Source organism: Amblyomma americanum, chromosome 6, assembly GCF_052857255.1.
Source record: "Amblyomma americanum isolate KBUSLIRL-KWMA chromosome 6, ASM5285725v1, whole genome shotgun sequence".
Taxonomy (NCBI): domain Eukaryota; kingdom Metazoa; phylum Arthropoda; class Arachnida; order Ixodida; family Ixodidae; genus Amblyomma; species Amblyomma americanum.
In genome coordinates, this window is record NC_135502.1 from 78220129 (window position 1) to 78234475 (window position 14347).

A 14347-nucleotide genomic window follows, 5' to 3' on the forward strand; every position below is an offset into this window, starting at 1 on the left:
TCGCGGAACTCTTCAGCGGCACCGTGTATGTACTGCGCTAACGGCGGTGTAGTATAACGGCTATCTATCCGTCCGTTCGAGAAGAGACGAGACCAGACATACCCTCTGCCGTGACGCTGTCTGTCCGGATTTCTGGTGCCACGGAGCTTCACTGTCGCCGCGCAACGGCGACCAGGTGCGGTGTGCGTGCTCTACCGAGAGAAGAACACATTTTCTGCAGGTGCGCACCGCGGAAGCTGCCGCCGCCGGCCGAGGGCGATTTACGGTTATGGGGTTGGGAGGGTCTCGGTCGCGCCTGGTCCCCATGCCCGACACCTTCAAACTCGGTCTGCATGTTGTCAAGATACATCCCGAGCCTTTGACAAGCGCGCTGCACCGCGCCATCAGAGCCAACCTATTCGTAGGGGTCAGACAGCTGCGGTGTGAAAGGGCGGCAAAGAGTGCCTTCAGTAATCATTACGCATGACATGCGGTGGTTGAAACTGTGTATTGAGTGAAATTTTGGTGGCCGGAACCGGAAGTCGTGTGTTCGTCAGAACAAAGAACAAATGTGTGACTGTACTGCAAGCATCACGCATGGTGTCTGCGAGGAAGGTATGATAGTGATGCAGGTATTTCGGGGGACTGTCAGAGGCGAAGAGCGCAATGCTGCTATAGTTTAGAAAGACCACAATCGAGTAACTACAGGGTTCTTCATCTACGTTGTTCGAAGCCTCAATAAACGACAAGGTGCTCTACGAATATTCGACTAGCGTGCGGTTATAGGTAATCGTCTTTATCAGGCCAGCATATCTTTTAATTATGCTCTTAATTTGTTAATTAACAAAGACAAATCTGCCAACCTTTCAATAGTAAACTTCAGTGAAAATCTGTCAGTACGAAAGACGTAGTTGCAGTTGAGAAATGCCCATTTTAGTTGATTTCTTCAGAATAACGCTATAGCATTGTTGGTGTTTAAGATTAAGCTTTTTTTTTTAATAAAGCTCATCACAAAGCTCTTGAGGTTTAAAATTTGCCGCATTACCATTATGCGCTTCCGCGTCGCGGTGTTAGTGCCCTTAAAAATGCCCCGACGGATAAGGAAATCAATTAAATTAAAATAATCAGGTAAATTCATTCATCAAGTAATTCAGGTCTTACGGCTGACGCTGTAGATTTCACGGTCGCATGGGCATTTCCCCATTTGCTTTTAACTTTCGCAATGGAAATTTTGCCCTAGAGTTAAAGATAAACAAATTAGGTAATTTAGATTTGTTATTTAGCAAATCAGGAGCATTAAAGATATGCAGAGACTGGGAGAGACGACTATCTGCAACGCTGCACTAGTCGAATCCCCGTAGAGCGCGTTGTAGTTTTTTAAAGCTTGGCAGAAGTTAGCTGAAACACACCGCATATATAGATAGCTGCTGCAGTTATACCCCTGTCACACGGGCACTTTCGATCCTCATTGAGTCAATGCTCATCGAACTCAATGCAGATCGACGGTTGTCACACGGCCACTTTCAAGCGCAATCGAGCTCGATCCTGCTTGACTCGATGCCGATTCCTCAAGAGTGCTAGAGGTTTCAAGCACAATCGAGAACTCTCGCTCTCATGAAGCTATAAAAATAAACACAAGTTAACAAAACCAAACCACAATTGTTGTTGTTGTGATTGATTAAAATGTAATACAGAACATTTTTCAGGTACTACGCCTGCTTATATGCAAACATTTGAAAGTAATCTCGACACCACGCTCCAAGCTTCGCCGTCAGTGTAAACAAAGATGGCGTCCTCCTGCTCGTCGGAGCGGAAACTGTGGAGCGAGCGCGAGACATCCGCTCTCATCGACTGCTGACAGTACCGCCTAAATGATTTGCGGCGCCAGAAGAGAAACGCCGCAGTCTATGCAGAAATCGCGGAGGCGTTGCGGGCCCTTGGGTTGCATCGCACAGCAGCAGAGGTGCGCCACAAAAACCTGGCGCAGATACGCAATGTACAGATTTGGCTACGGATTTGGCTGCCGCTGCCCCCGACTGCACAGTGTTGCCGGACATCGCCATGTTATGGCTGTCGGCGGAACATTTGGCGCCACCTAACACACATGAGGGAAACTTCTCAATGAGCATTGAAAATGCCCGTGTAGCAACGGATGTTTCAAGCGTGCTCGAAAATCTCGATGCAGATCGAGCTCAATGAGGATCGAAAGTGCCCGTGTGACAGGGGTATTAGATTCTCGGCAGCTACCCGCGTCAGGGGGTGGGGTCAGTTAAGGTGATGGGTGCATGCAACTTGTAAAGCAGTTGTAGTGCTCATCAAGCCTTACTAGCAATAGGCGGACACATGCTGGCATACATTTGTGGGAACAGCTCAATTGAAATCTCATGTGCTGGAAAAAAAAAAGAGAGGAAAAAGCGTGAGGCTTCCGTTAAGGTGGGATAAAACAAATAATGCCTTTTGCACTTTTTCTCTCCTTTCTTCTTATTAGGAAGTTCTATATATTTTTTTAGACAGTCTAAAAATACAACCACAGAGGTCCTTTGTGTATAGAAACTATCGTAGACAAGTTTATGGGAGGAGGAACCATGCCCATCTCCGTCCCTATCTTAAATATACCGACTTTCTTCGCAAAGCAACAGCAAGGACGACGACGGCAACAATAACAATAACAAAAAGCGTCTTCTCCAGACAGCGTTTTCCGTCAAGCGTTTTACGAGTGCGAGCGAGAATCTGCTAGCGAGAATTCTCGCGTGCGACGGAGTCTTCTGCCAGCGCGCATGCGCGCGCACACACCACGCGCAGCGTGCAGACTTCAACCGCCGCGCGACGTCTTGAAGCATCATCGAGAAAGAGACACCCTCTCCCCCGCTTCAAACACCCTTTTGCTTCGCTAGGCCCGTCTTCGCTGCTGTATACGCTCTCACTCCGTCTTCTTTGCTTTGACCGAATTCGCAGCGCGTAGGTGTTGGCGGCTGCCGCGTTATGGATGGCGCGAAGTGGCCCGCCAGCCCGCGCCGCGACATGTTTCGCAAACTTCCGTCCCCTCCGACGGGCCTTCCTTCTTTTCATCCGCCGTTGTCTCGCAGCAGCTCGCGTCAGCTGGCGACGAGGAACGAAGACACGGGCGCGTACACAGCAGAAGAGGAGCTGTCCCGATCTGCGATGGAGCAGCGCGCGCAGGCCGCAGGATTCCGCCGGAGAGAGACAAGCACACGCCGTTCGCGCGGAGGAGACAGATTGCTGCCGTCTGCCTATGCTATACCTCCGCAGCCGACGCTTCCTCGGCAGCGTATGCCTCCGCTGCTGGCGACGACACGTGAGAGGCACGAGTGTGGCCCCGAAGAGGAGTCGTGCATCAACACCTTCGTCTTTCGCGAGAAGTGGTCTCTTTTATGTATTTATTTTTTTTTAAATTCGAGTATATGTCTTTCGAGGCTGAAAAATGCGAGCCACGCAGGCTGCGACGCCTGCGAAACAGGCCTCGCAGCGACGCTCGGCATCTTTCCCGTCTTGATAACGGTATACGCTGACGGTGCGGTTCGTTAGTTGTTCCAGCGAGTGAGTGGCGGTTCTGGAAGCAGTTCTCTCCTGGATTTTTGCCGGCGAGGCTTATAATCGTCCTTCTTTGCTTATTCTGTCTCAGGCTTCTTCTTGCGTATGCTGTAAATAGGACCTATAGAATTATTTCGTTTTTTTGTGTGTGTGTTCTAAACAGCGGTTTTCTTTTGTTTCAGTAGTCATGTTTAAGACCACATCAGGATGAAAGAGATGTGAAAAAGTGCGGTCACAGCAGCGTCGAACATTATCAATTTCTCCATAGACAGCATCCAGGAAGTTACTACTGTGATACTTTGGTATTCCCCATTAACTATACACTCTAATTAGCCGCCGCGGTGGCTGAGTGGCTACGGCGCTCGGCTGCCGGCCCAAAAGACGCGGGCTCGATCCCGGCCGCGGCGGTCGTATTTCGATGGAGGCGAAATTCTAGAGGCCCGTGTACTGTGCGATGTCAGTGCACGTTAAAGAACCCCAGGTGGTCGAAATTTCCGGAGCCCTTCACTACGGCGTCCCTCATAGCCCGAGTCGCTTTGGGACGTTAAACCCCCATAAACCATAAACCTATGCACTCTAATCAGTTTGTACCTTATCAAGCCCGCACTCAGGAACGCCTAGATGACACGCATCACTGAGTCGACGCCGTCGAAGTATCCAATCTCTTGTGGGTTAACATAACGATTGTACAATAAATTTCAGTTCTTTTGGACCATGGTCATCGGCTCAGGCATCCGCCATATTGGAACCGGCTGTTCAGTTAGGCATATGATGAGAAAAGCTTCGATCAAATCATCGCGAACCTGCGTACAGGAAAACGTCCATCCTGTTTGTTTTGTTGTTACCGCACCCACGCCTGATGCACTCCAGGAACTGGTGCCTCTGACCAGCGGAAATCGCAAGATGGGGGAGAAACGGGCCCTGCCCATCTCGCACGAAATGTCTTCCTCCCGATGGCTCCGAGATGGATGATGCGCGGCTTGTGAGCGCGAGCGGGCGTCCCAGTGCTTTCTCCTCAACGACAGTGTTGAAAGCGATTTCGCGCTGAAAAATGTTTCTGTGGTTTCCCAGCCTTTTTTTCACGAATCAGCGAGGAAATGGAGGAGGGGGAAGACACGGCTTGATTTGTACGGGGATCAGGCCCACGCGAAAGGAAAGAGTGGTCACGTGCAGCCTGAGTGCGTTGGCGTGTTTATGTAAGCGTGGGTCGTGCCTCCGAGCCCCAAGGTTCACTGCGACGACAGCTTCCTTCGTATACACGTTTCGTCAGCGAGTTGGCAGCTGGGAGCGCAAGTGAGTTGTATCGATAGCTCGGACGGAAATGAACCTCGCAGCTGTTTGGTGACGCAAAGTTCATGTTTTCTATCGCTCACATGGCGGAGAAGGCCGGGGAGAAGGCTGGACTTCGTTTAGTAAAAGACGAAGGTTCCGCCGGTCGGCAACAATGAAACAATATTTTAACAATCCGAGCGTCTGTTTGAAGGATGGAGGATTTCACTCCGTGGAGCTGTCACAACTAATAGCCCCGAATGTTTCGTTCACAAACACAGAGCAGCGTAAACAAGGAAAGAAGAACGCAAGCGTTTCGCCAAAGTCCTTTCATTTCGGGTGGGGTCAATAATCGCGTCCCTCAACGCCACACGAGATAACGCAGCGTGTCGGGGATTTCCAGTGAAACAGCGCAACGGCACAAGGCCAGAGGACAAGAAAGGACGATACACAGCGCTGTATCCTCTGGCCTTGTGCCGTTGCGCTGTTTCACTGGAAATCATGTCAGACCAACGTGCCCATCAGTTATTGGTGTCGGGGATTAGTCAGCAGGTCCTCCTCCTCGGCCACCGCCTGTAAGGAGAAGAAACCGCGGCTGGCAGTAGAGAGTGTTGAAGCCGACGTGCCGTCACCGGAGAACCGGCTCGTGCAGGGAACTCGCCCTCTTGCTTTCGAGTAGGCGGCCGACCGCGCGCACGTCCGTCCCATCGTTTTACAATGTTTGCGGGGCGCATTTTTGTTCCGCGATTGGGAAGACGAGAACAGCGCGGAGGCGGCGGCGGTCTTCCAGGCACGTGCTTCGCGAGCACTTTCACGCGTTCATCGTCTCTCGCCACTCGGCGGAGAAACAACGAAAATAGGACGAAAAAAGAAGGGGGGGGGGGGGGGGGGTGCTTGCAGGCTCTGTGCGCAAGAACAAGAAATTGGAACGATAGGAGAAGCAGCTGGTGGAAGAAGTGCCCTGCAGTGGCTCTACACGAGAGACAAAGCGGTGAAGGCGGCTGGAAGAAGTAAGCTTGCCCTATACTGCGCGCCGCGGCGAGGTCCTCCATGGGCTGTATTTTCTCACGAGATTCGCTCCTATCCGTGGCCGTTCTGTGCCGTGCGTTTGTGTGCCATGAGATTAAGCTCGGGGTGAGCGCCGTCCGATGGGAGAGGAAAAAGAAAGGAGGATATGGGGAAGGGTGGTCCCGTAATGTATGGCTCACGCCAAAGGAAGCCTGGACGGCTTGCTGCCCCGCTGCCCGCCTCGCCCTATACTACAGCCGAGGGGTGGCAAAGCGCAATAAAAGAGAGGGGGGAGAGAAGAAAAGGGGGAGGGCAGGGTGAGTCGGGCTCGATATCGCTCGGGCGGAACCCCCTTGTTTGCGCTCCATGAGCCTGCCTGATTGCTAAGTCCATATAATAAGCGGCCGTTTTCGGCGTATCGGCTGTGCCCGACGCTTATCCGCGCCAAACAGCTAGTGCGCGAGAGTTTTAAGCTGATCCCCGATGCCTTGGCAGGCCTCCTAGGCAGGAACTGCGTGAGCTTCGAGCAAGCGGAACCGTTTAGGGCTCGCCTTTTCCGCTTCCGGTGGTAGCTTGAGAGCGCCGCGACCCTTTTCCACTGTGGTCAAGCCCGCGCGGAACGGTTTTCTAACGGCTGGACTGGCGGCGAAAAGCGACGCGAAATTATTTCCACGACATTGACCTCAACGGTGTGGGTCTGTCTTTGACGTCATGCTGAGGAGAAAATGGGTTTATTTAAAGCAGTATTGTGCGGCGATAATTAAATGGGAAAGAAGAACGACTTTTTTGAGAAGTTGGCTCTAATCGTTGTGTAATTACCGAGCAATCGGATTCGGAATTTTAATACAACGCGCAATTAACAATGCATTCCGCTACTTTAGACTGCACACGAATCACTGATTGTGACGTCGTAGGCGCATATATTTGCACTCGGATGGCTAAGCGGCTTATTATTATTGAGAAAAGGGATCAGGGAATGTAAATGGGTAGGGCCACGGTAATTCGACTGCGGAAGCGGCGGAAGGGCCTATGTGTCGAGGTGCTCGGCTGCGCTCACTGCCTGTACCGGACAAACACATATCACATATTATCTCCCGTATAGGTTGTCACGGAGGCCGTGATTCGAGACATTCGTGAGGTTTGCTTTCGCTGGTGTCGTGACGGTTGTAGTCTTGAGGAGAGGTAGGGCAGCATTGTAGTGCACCCTGTTAAAAAAAAAAAGAAATGAGGTGTAAAAGGAGATTAATTACCTGCGCCACACACTCCTAGCGACGAAAGGTTAATCCATAGGAAGACTAATTGAAGCTGATTGTTCCTTTCGCGGTTACTCAGTAAGTTTGTAAGGAAGCAATGAATGCTGTCTGAGGGACAAATGATCATGACAACGCAGTTCGTCTGAAAACTGCTAACCCTTGGTGGTTTCGGGTGGTTATGCCCGTTATACTGGAAAGTGGTTTCGTGTCCGTTATGAGGGCGTCTTCCCAGGGAGGATGTTAGGGCATTTGCGCCGTCGTAGGTGGCATGTCTGTGAAGTCTTTTTCCTTCTTTAGTCATAGATATACAGGTCTGCAGTTTTGTTCTGATTTCCTGAAGGGTGTGTGTCCTGCCTAGGCCGTCATTATGAAGGTTAGAGATCGTGGGGGAAACGAGGCGGCATTGTTCATTCGCTCTAGACTCTTGTAATTCAGATTTTAAGTTTTTTTTTTTCATCGTTTGATCGGCAGGTGGTACCCAAAGAGCAACCTGGGAACCAGGTGAACCACCTAGGTCACGTGACCTTGGGCCGTGCTCACAACCTACTCACCGGATAGTGAGCAAACCTCCTGCCCACCGTGGCAGTCAACTAAATGACTGGTCGCTCGGGAAAAACAACCTGGGCCGCACAAGACCCACCACTGGCAACACCTGCCATCTCAGGGCAGTGGCTCATCGCTTAACCGCTGCGCCACTGCGCCAAGAGGGGTTATGAGGACTCCCAGGGATCTATGAATGGTGATGATGATTATGGATTTTTATGGCGCAAGGGCATCTACGTATGGCCAAAGAGCGCCATGACACAAGGTATTCTCGACTTCTCAAGGTGGGATCAAAGACCCATTTCCCGAGCATTTCACCCTAAATAAGCAGAGAATGATCTTCTGCTTATATGGTCGCTATAGCGTCATCATACTTTTTAGGTGGAGCTTAAGTGTACCGTCCAATTTTTTTTTAACACCTGCCTGCTTACCGCGATGTCAGGCTAGGAGGTGCATGGGCATTAACCACGAAGCCATGATAGTCCGTCGACGCCATTTACTGGAGGGCCTCCTTCGAGGGGCATTTTTCCGCTTCTTTCTTGAGTTGCATCCAACTATAGTTGCATCCGACTATAGTTGTATCCGACTATAGTTGTATCCCACTATATTCTCTCATAAAATAAAAATGCCGCGCTTTCCAGGCATTTGTGAGGAAATGCGTTATCGAATGCGGAGACATAAGAAAAAAAAAGGACATCGATTTTGTGTTCTCCCCGTTCTCATTCCCCGCAACTATTTGGATGGGTATGTGTACTTGAGACCTTATTGCAAGCAATAGAGTTTGCGCTGTTTATGCACTGTCTTCTCCACGCAACAAACGAAAGGCATGTGCCCTGTACACACCTGTGCAACAAAACCCTCAACGACTGCAGCAAAAAGGCACCTTCTGAAATGTTTTAACTCATACGGCTAACCTCTGACACTTGAGAGTCTCTCCCTGGTCTTTTTTTTTTCTTCTTTCTGTCGTTAAAAGGCACCGTACATCGTCCTTCTCAAGTACCACAAAGTTTTCGCACAAGCTTACGCATACCGGCGTGCACTTGACTAAGCAAAAAGTTGCTCGAATTAAGGGCGGCGGACCACCGCCGTCGGGAATAATTTGTCGCACACAAGTGCGAGGGCCCCTCAACCCGCGCTTTACACGAAAGTAAAAACTCTCGACGCTTTCGTAACGGAAGCAACAACTTCTCCGGTTGTGTTCGCGCGACGGCGCCAGCAGCCACTCATATGCATGGCGCTGCTAAAGAGATACTTCTTATTAGGAGCGAGCAAAAACAAAAACGAAAGAATGAAACAGGAACTAAAGAAAGCAAGGAAAGCAACCCCGGGGATAAGCAGGTGTGCACGAGGAGCTGGGCGTCGCATATTGGGCGTTATTTTTAGCTAATATGCGCTGCCCGAGCCCTGGTCGTCGCGGCGCCCCGAAGCGTTCTTCGTTGCTGCGCCATGTTAACGAGCGCCAAGCACTTTCTCTCTCTCTCTCTCTCTTTCAAGCAGGAAGGACCCGCCGGTGTCCCTCGCGTGCGGCCCGCGCACTCGGCGTCGGTGCTCCAAGAAAGATGCCTTTCAGCGCGCCTGCCTCCTCATGAGCTGCCGTGCCATCCGCAGGCGTCACGAGGGGGGGAAATTGCTCGTAAACCCGAAGCCTCGGGGCATTAAAAAGAAATTATCTCTAGAGTCGCAGAGAAGAAGGGAGGGCGTTATCCATCTTCAGAGAAAAAGCCTGTTCATGAAAGCTCTGAACTAAAGTATACAGGACACCATTTCTTTTCTCTCTCTCATTCTTTGTGTTTTCATCTTCGGTCTTCTTACCGCTTTTTTCTTCTCTTGTACTTTTGAGAATTCTCCGGCGACACTTTGTACCGAGTGGAAAACATAGTCCTTGTACTGGGCATACGAAACAAATTACTCTTCTGGTTCTCTGCGAAGTTCAGGGCAGTGTACACGAGAGTTTTATTTTGCTATGCTCATTGAAGATCCTAGGACAGAAATTTGTGCGGTGCAGTTTTCGCTATCGACGTTAGAGAGAGGATTGTGCCGCGCTGTCTAAGCTACTATGGGCTCACTGGAGCGTTAAGAGTACCATTAAACGGCGCAGGCTGGATAGACCCATTTATTCTGGCTGTATGTCGTGTGTTCATGTGGCTCGCTCGGACCTATGATGAGCAACACTGTATGTGGACTGCGCGTTTGTTACACTGTGCAGATATACTTGCTCAGAATGTTTCAAGAACCCCACGCTTATAAAAATGGTCTAAAGACTGTCTCTATAGACTTATTATAGACTATATTGCCTGCCTACAGATATTTGCATTTGTCTGTTCATGTACTGTTCTTGTCTGTTCTTGTTTTGTCTGTTCATTGTCTGTTCTATACTGTCTATACAAGAAAGTCTACTAAAAGAGTATGGCCATAAATCTATAGATTGTCTATAGACTGGCTATAGGGTTTGTATTGCCTATATAATAGGCTATAGAATTTGTCAGCAGAAATTCTACTGACATGATATGCGAAGGTCTATGGACAGTCTATAGACTGTCTAAAGAATTCTTTGTAAGGGCAGAACGCGGCTAAACATGGGTCGAGGATGACGAGGTTTGCATCGCACACAAATGCGCTGCATAATGCACGTAGCCGAATGTGTAGAGTCCTATAGTGCCGAACCCATCACGACAGCCCAGTGGCTTTGCATGTCGTTCGGCTGCAAATTGCAAGCTCGTGGGTTCGATCCCGGCCACGGTGGCGGTATTTGGATGGAGGCGAAATACAAAACGCCCGTGCGATGTTCGATGCCTGCGCACTTTAAAGAACCACAGGGTGTCTAAATTGATCCTGAGCACTCCACTTAGGCTTCCTCATAGCCCATGTGTGTCGATTCAGGACGTTAAGCCCCACAATTTATAAAATTTTACCAACGAATTATAGTGCCAAGCTCCCCACTCAAACACGCATACTCAGTCGTCCTGGATAATTGCGGTTGTCGTGTGAAAATGTTCGTGAAAGGAGGCGTCCGTTCTCAGAAATGAGTGCGTGTCGAAATTCCCGTCTTAAAATTGCGTTGTGTTGACAGAGATGAACATGCCCTTAAGAAAACGTCGAATGACTTTTGGTAGAAACTCTAGTGACATTTTACATTAGGCTCATATGCCTTTGCGTTGTGTTGACAGAGATGAACATGGGCGCCATAAAATGTGGTGTGCGGCACTCATACCTCGCCACCATGTGAGGTGGCTCACTCAGGCTCACTCGCGGATTTTTATACTTCCGCCAACTAATCCTCACTTGAGCTCGCACCCATTCGTATACGCAGGGCATCAAGTTATTCCATCCTCAAATACGGTCGCGCTTAACCTCAGTTAAGGCAACCACAGTTTTTGCTAAGCGTGGTGAACGGCAGCAACCACGCTTGGCGAAAACCGTGGTATGAGAATGACATCGCACACACTCTAGGGGCTTGCAATCACAGGACCTCACTTGCACTCACACCCACAGTGGCTCACTGTCAGGAACTCATCCTCACTCACGCGCTAGCACGCATGAGGGAGCCTGTCTACCTATGAGTGTGCCATGTGTATAGGCTGTCAAACACAAATAATAATAATAATAATTGGTTTTTGGGGAAAGGAAATGGCGCAGTATCTGTCTCATATATCGTTGGACGCCTGAACCCTGCCGTAAGGGAAGGGATAAAGGAGGGAATGAAAGAAGAAAGGAAGAGAGAGGTGCCGTAGTGGAGGGCTCCGGAATAATTTCGACCACCTGGGGATCTTTGGCGTGCACTGACATCGCACAGCACACGGGCGCCTTAGCGTTTTTCCTCCATAAAAACGCAGCCGCCGCGGTAGGGTTCGAACCCGGGAACTTCGGATCAGTAGTCGGGCGCCCTAACCACACCCAATCACAAACAAATGCTGTGAACAAATTCTAAAGCTAGGTGGACGACGCAAAGAATAAATCGCCATCGGACTCGTGTGCTGCCTTTGGAGGCAAGACGTAGGCGGGAAGGGCTAACGGCGAGGCTGGAAGCAAGGCGTCTTCACACAGAACGTATATGCGGGTGCCATCCTGAACAAAAGCACCGACCCAGGCTCATCTCTAGACATAAACAAAGGCGCAAGAATCGAAACAAAGAGCAGAGCGTGCCCTGATTAGCGGCAGGTGCGAAAGCAAACCCAAGGCCACCCCGCAAGGTGGACCGCAGCGGCGCCTTTGTCGTTGTTCCCCTTTGGCGCCATTGGGAACAGAGACACGTTTCGTGTCCCTCGCGTCCAGCAGATAGCGGCCGCCGGACACGTACCGCGAGCCCCACAAAGGCCACTCGGCCGCAATAACGGGCCGTCCCGCGGATTGTCTTCTCGGCGCCTGCTGCCCCAAACGTGCTCTCTCTCTCTCTCCATCTTCCTACCACCTCGATCAGAGGGGACGCGGTGGAGGCCCGATTGGCGACGCGGTTCTTTTGCGCGCCTTTCCTTTTGGCTGCGGTGTCGTGAGCTGAGCGGCAGCGGTTGGGCCGCCTAATCACGGCTGCCGAAGAAACCAGCGGCAGCCGCTCGGCTGGCCCCTGCGACGCCGCCTCCGCGTTATTGCCGTTTATGCCTTAATTCAATTACTGGGCTCGCCGGCTAATGAAATTAGTCCTATCCCGTCTTTATTGCGTTGTATGTCTTTTTTTTTTTTTGAAGTGCCCTCCTTCACGCTGATCGAAGAGCCGAGCTTTTCCACACCGACTGCTCCATGGCTGGAAGTGCGTGGTTGCCTGCACGCAAAGCTTGTTTGGGTGACGACCCTCTCTCCTTCCTTCAGCCTCTTCAACTGTAAGATTTTAAGGAGCATTTCATTTGGGATGATGCCAGGTTATTATCGTCAAGGGCTCGCGGACGTCCGTTCTGTCGCAGATTTTTCAGCCCTATTGATCCGATGGAACACGGGTACGCCGACAGCTATAGCAGCGTGCACTCCAAGTCTGTTACACCCTCAATTTAGTGTTTCGTAACGCTGAATAACGCTATGGCTTCCTGGGTGTTCTAGCTTCGTGAGGGGATCAGAAGTGCTGCGTCTACTCATTGGAATGCAAGATCCATAGAAAGCACTAATTTTAGGTTGCAGCCAATTCGTTTTCACGAATGGGCGTCATGAAAACTACGAACGCATCTGTTCTCTCTGTACCCCCTCCTTTGGTCCGTTTATCCCACTCCTCATGCGCACAGTAGACAACCGTGCATTATGACTGGTTACGATACCTTCCTCTTCCTTCTTCTCTCTATCTCGCTTATGGGCATGCTTTGAGAGATCAGTGCAGCAGAAGTCGCCAAGCTGATCTGCGCTTGATTTTTTTTTCTTTGGCTTTCACCCTTGGGCTGCCGCGCCATATACGGGAAGCCCTGGATTAGCAGGCAACCCACTTGCTGGGATCATAATCTGACCGTTGAAAGAGCCTCATAATCATCTTAGGCACACAAGCCTACGGGGAGTATTCCACGCGTCGCCACAGTTACCGCCAATTTGTTGTGCATGGAGAACAGCGAAAGACCGCGCGCGCGTCTAAGATGGGCTTATAGTCGCCTGCTCCACCAAGCACCGTTGAAGCTGCACGCTGGACAACAAAATGGTGCCCGTGACGTCACGCGAATACCAATACAACAACCAGCAACAACAGCAAGAAACAGCAAACAACAAAAACCGAGTAATAATGACAGTGGTGGTAATAATACTGAAGATGATGGCAGTGGTAACCGTCTGGTCGCAGAACGGCGCTGTGCAAACGCCGAATAATAGAGTATTTGAGCGCCGGAGGTGCCGGAAGTTACTTCCGGTTAAAGTAACTCTTCCGTCTCATGCAGGGCAGCTGGAGGCCCCGACACTGCACCGCCAGTGGACGGGGTTCTATAACACGGAAAAGAAAGAAAAAAAAACATCGTTGCTCAAACTGCGCTGACGCTGCAGCGTTGGTATACGAGGCTCTGCTTATTAGATATTCACCTTTTTAGCCGCGATAATTGTGTTAAGCGCCGGCAGCTGCTGCCGCACGCAATAAGGGACTCCATGCTCCCCGCCTTTGGTTTAAAATGCCCGAGTCGAGCGCGCCGCCAGTGCTGGTTTAAAACGCAACGGGAAGGAATGGGGGAGAGGAATAACGTTGGACAGTGTGCAGGCCGCGTGCGCAGATCTTGCTCTTGGGATCCAGCACAGGCGGCTGTGCTTGCTGAGCGAGGCAATCTCGCTGCCTGCGAATGCTTGGCCCGGGCGTGGGCGAGTGCTGCTGAGGGACTGGTGTTTAGAGGTGTATGTAGTTACTCTTGGCCCCAGAACTGGGGGCAATGCACTTGTCAGTGGACAGGGCAAGAGAATGTGGCGGCAGAGGGCGCTATGCATTGTGCTACTTGTTGGAGAATTTGAGGAGAAGAGACTACACGAAATGTTTGCTTTCCTCTCGCTGTCATTTCTGCCTGCGTGAAATTCACGCGGAAGTTAATGTTGAACTGGAGATTGAGAATACGCTGGACTGAGTCTTCGTGATTCTATTCGGGTGAATAGTAATAATTTTTTATGCGCCTTGTGTGTACACTCTTGTCATTGCCGGCGTTTTTGGGATACGAAGAACCAACTAGCCCGCACCTCGAAGTTTTAAATTTTTGTATGCGTTTTGTGTTGCTATGACTTGGCAGGCACTGAAGTAAATATATGTGTACGTGGATTCTTAGTACGCGTAATAAATAAATCATTTGCCGTTACATTATTACAGA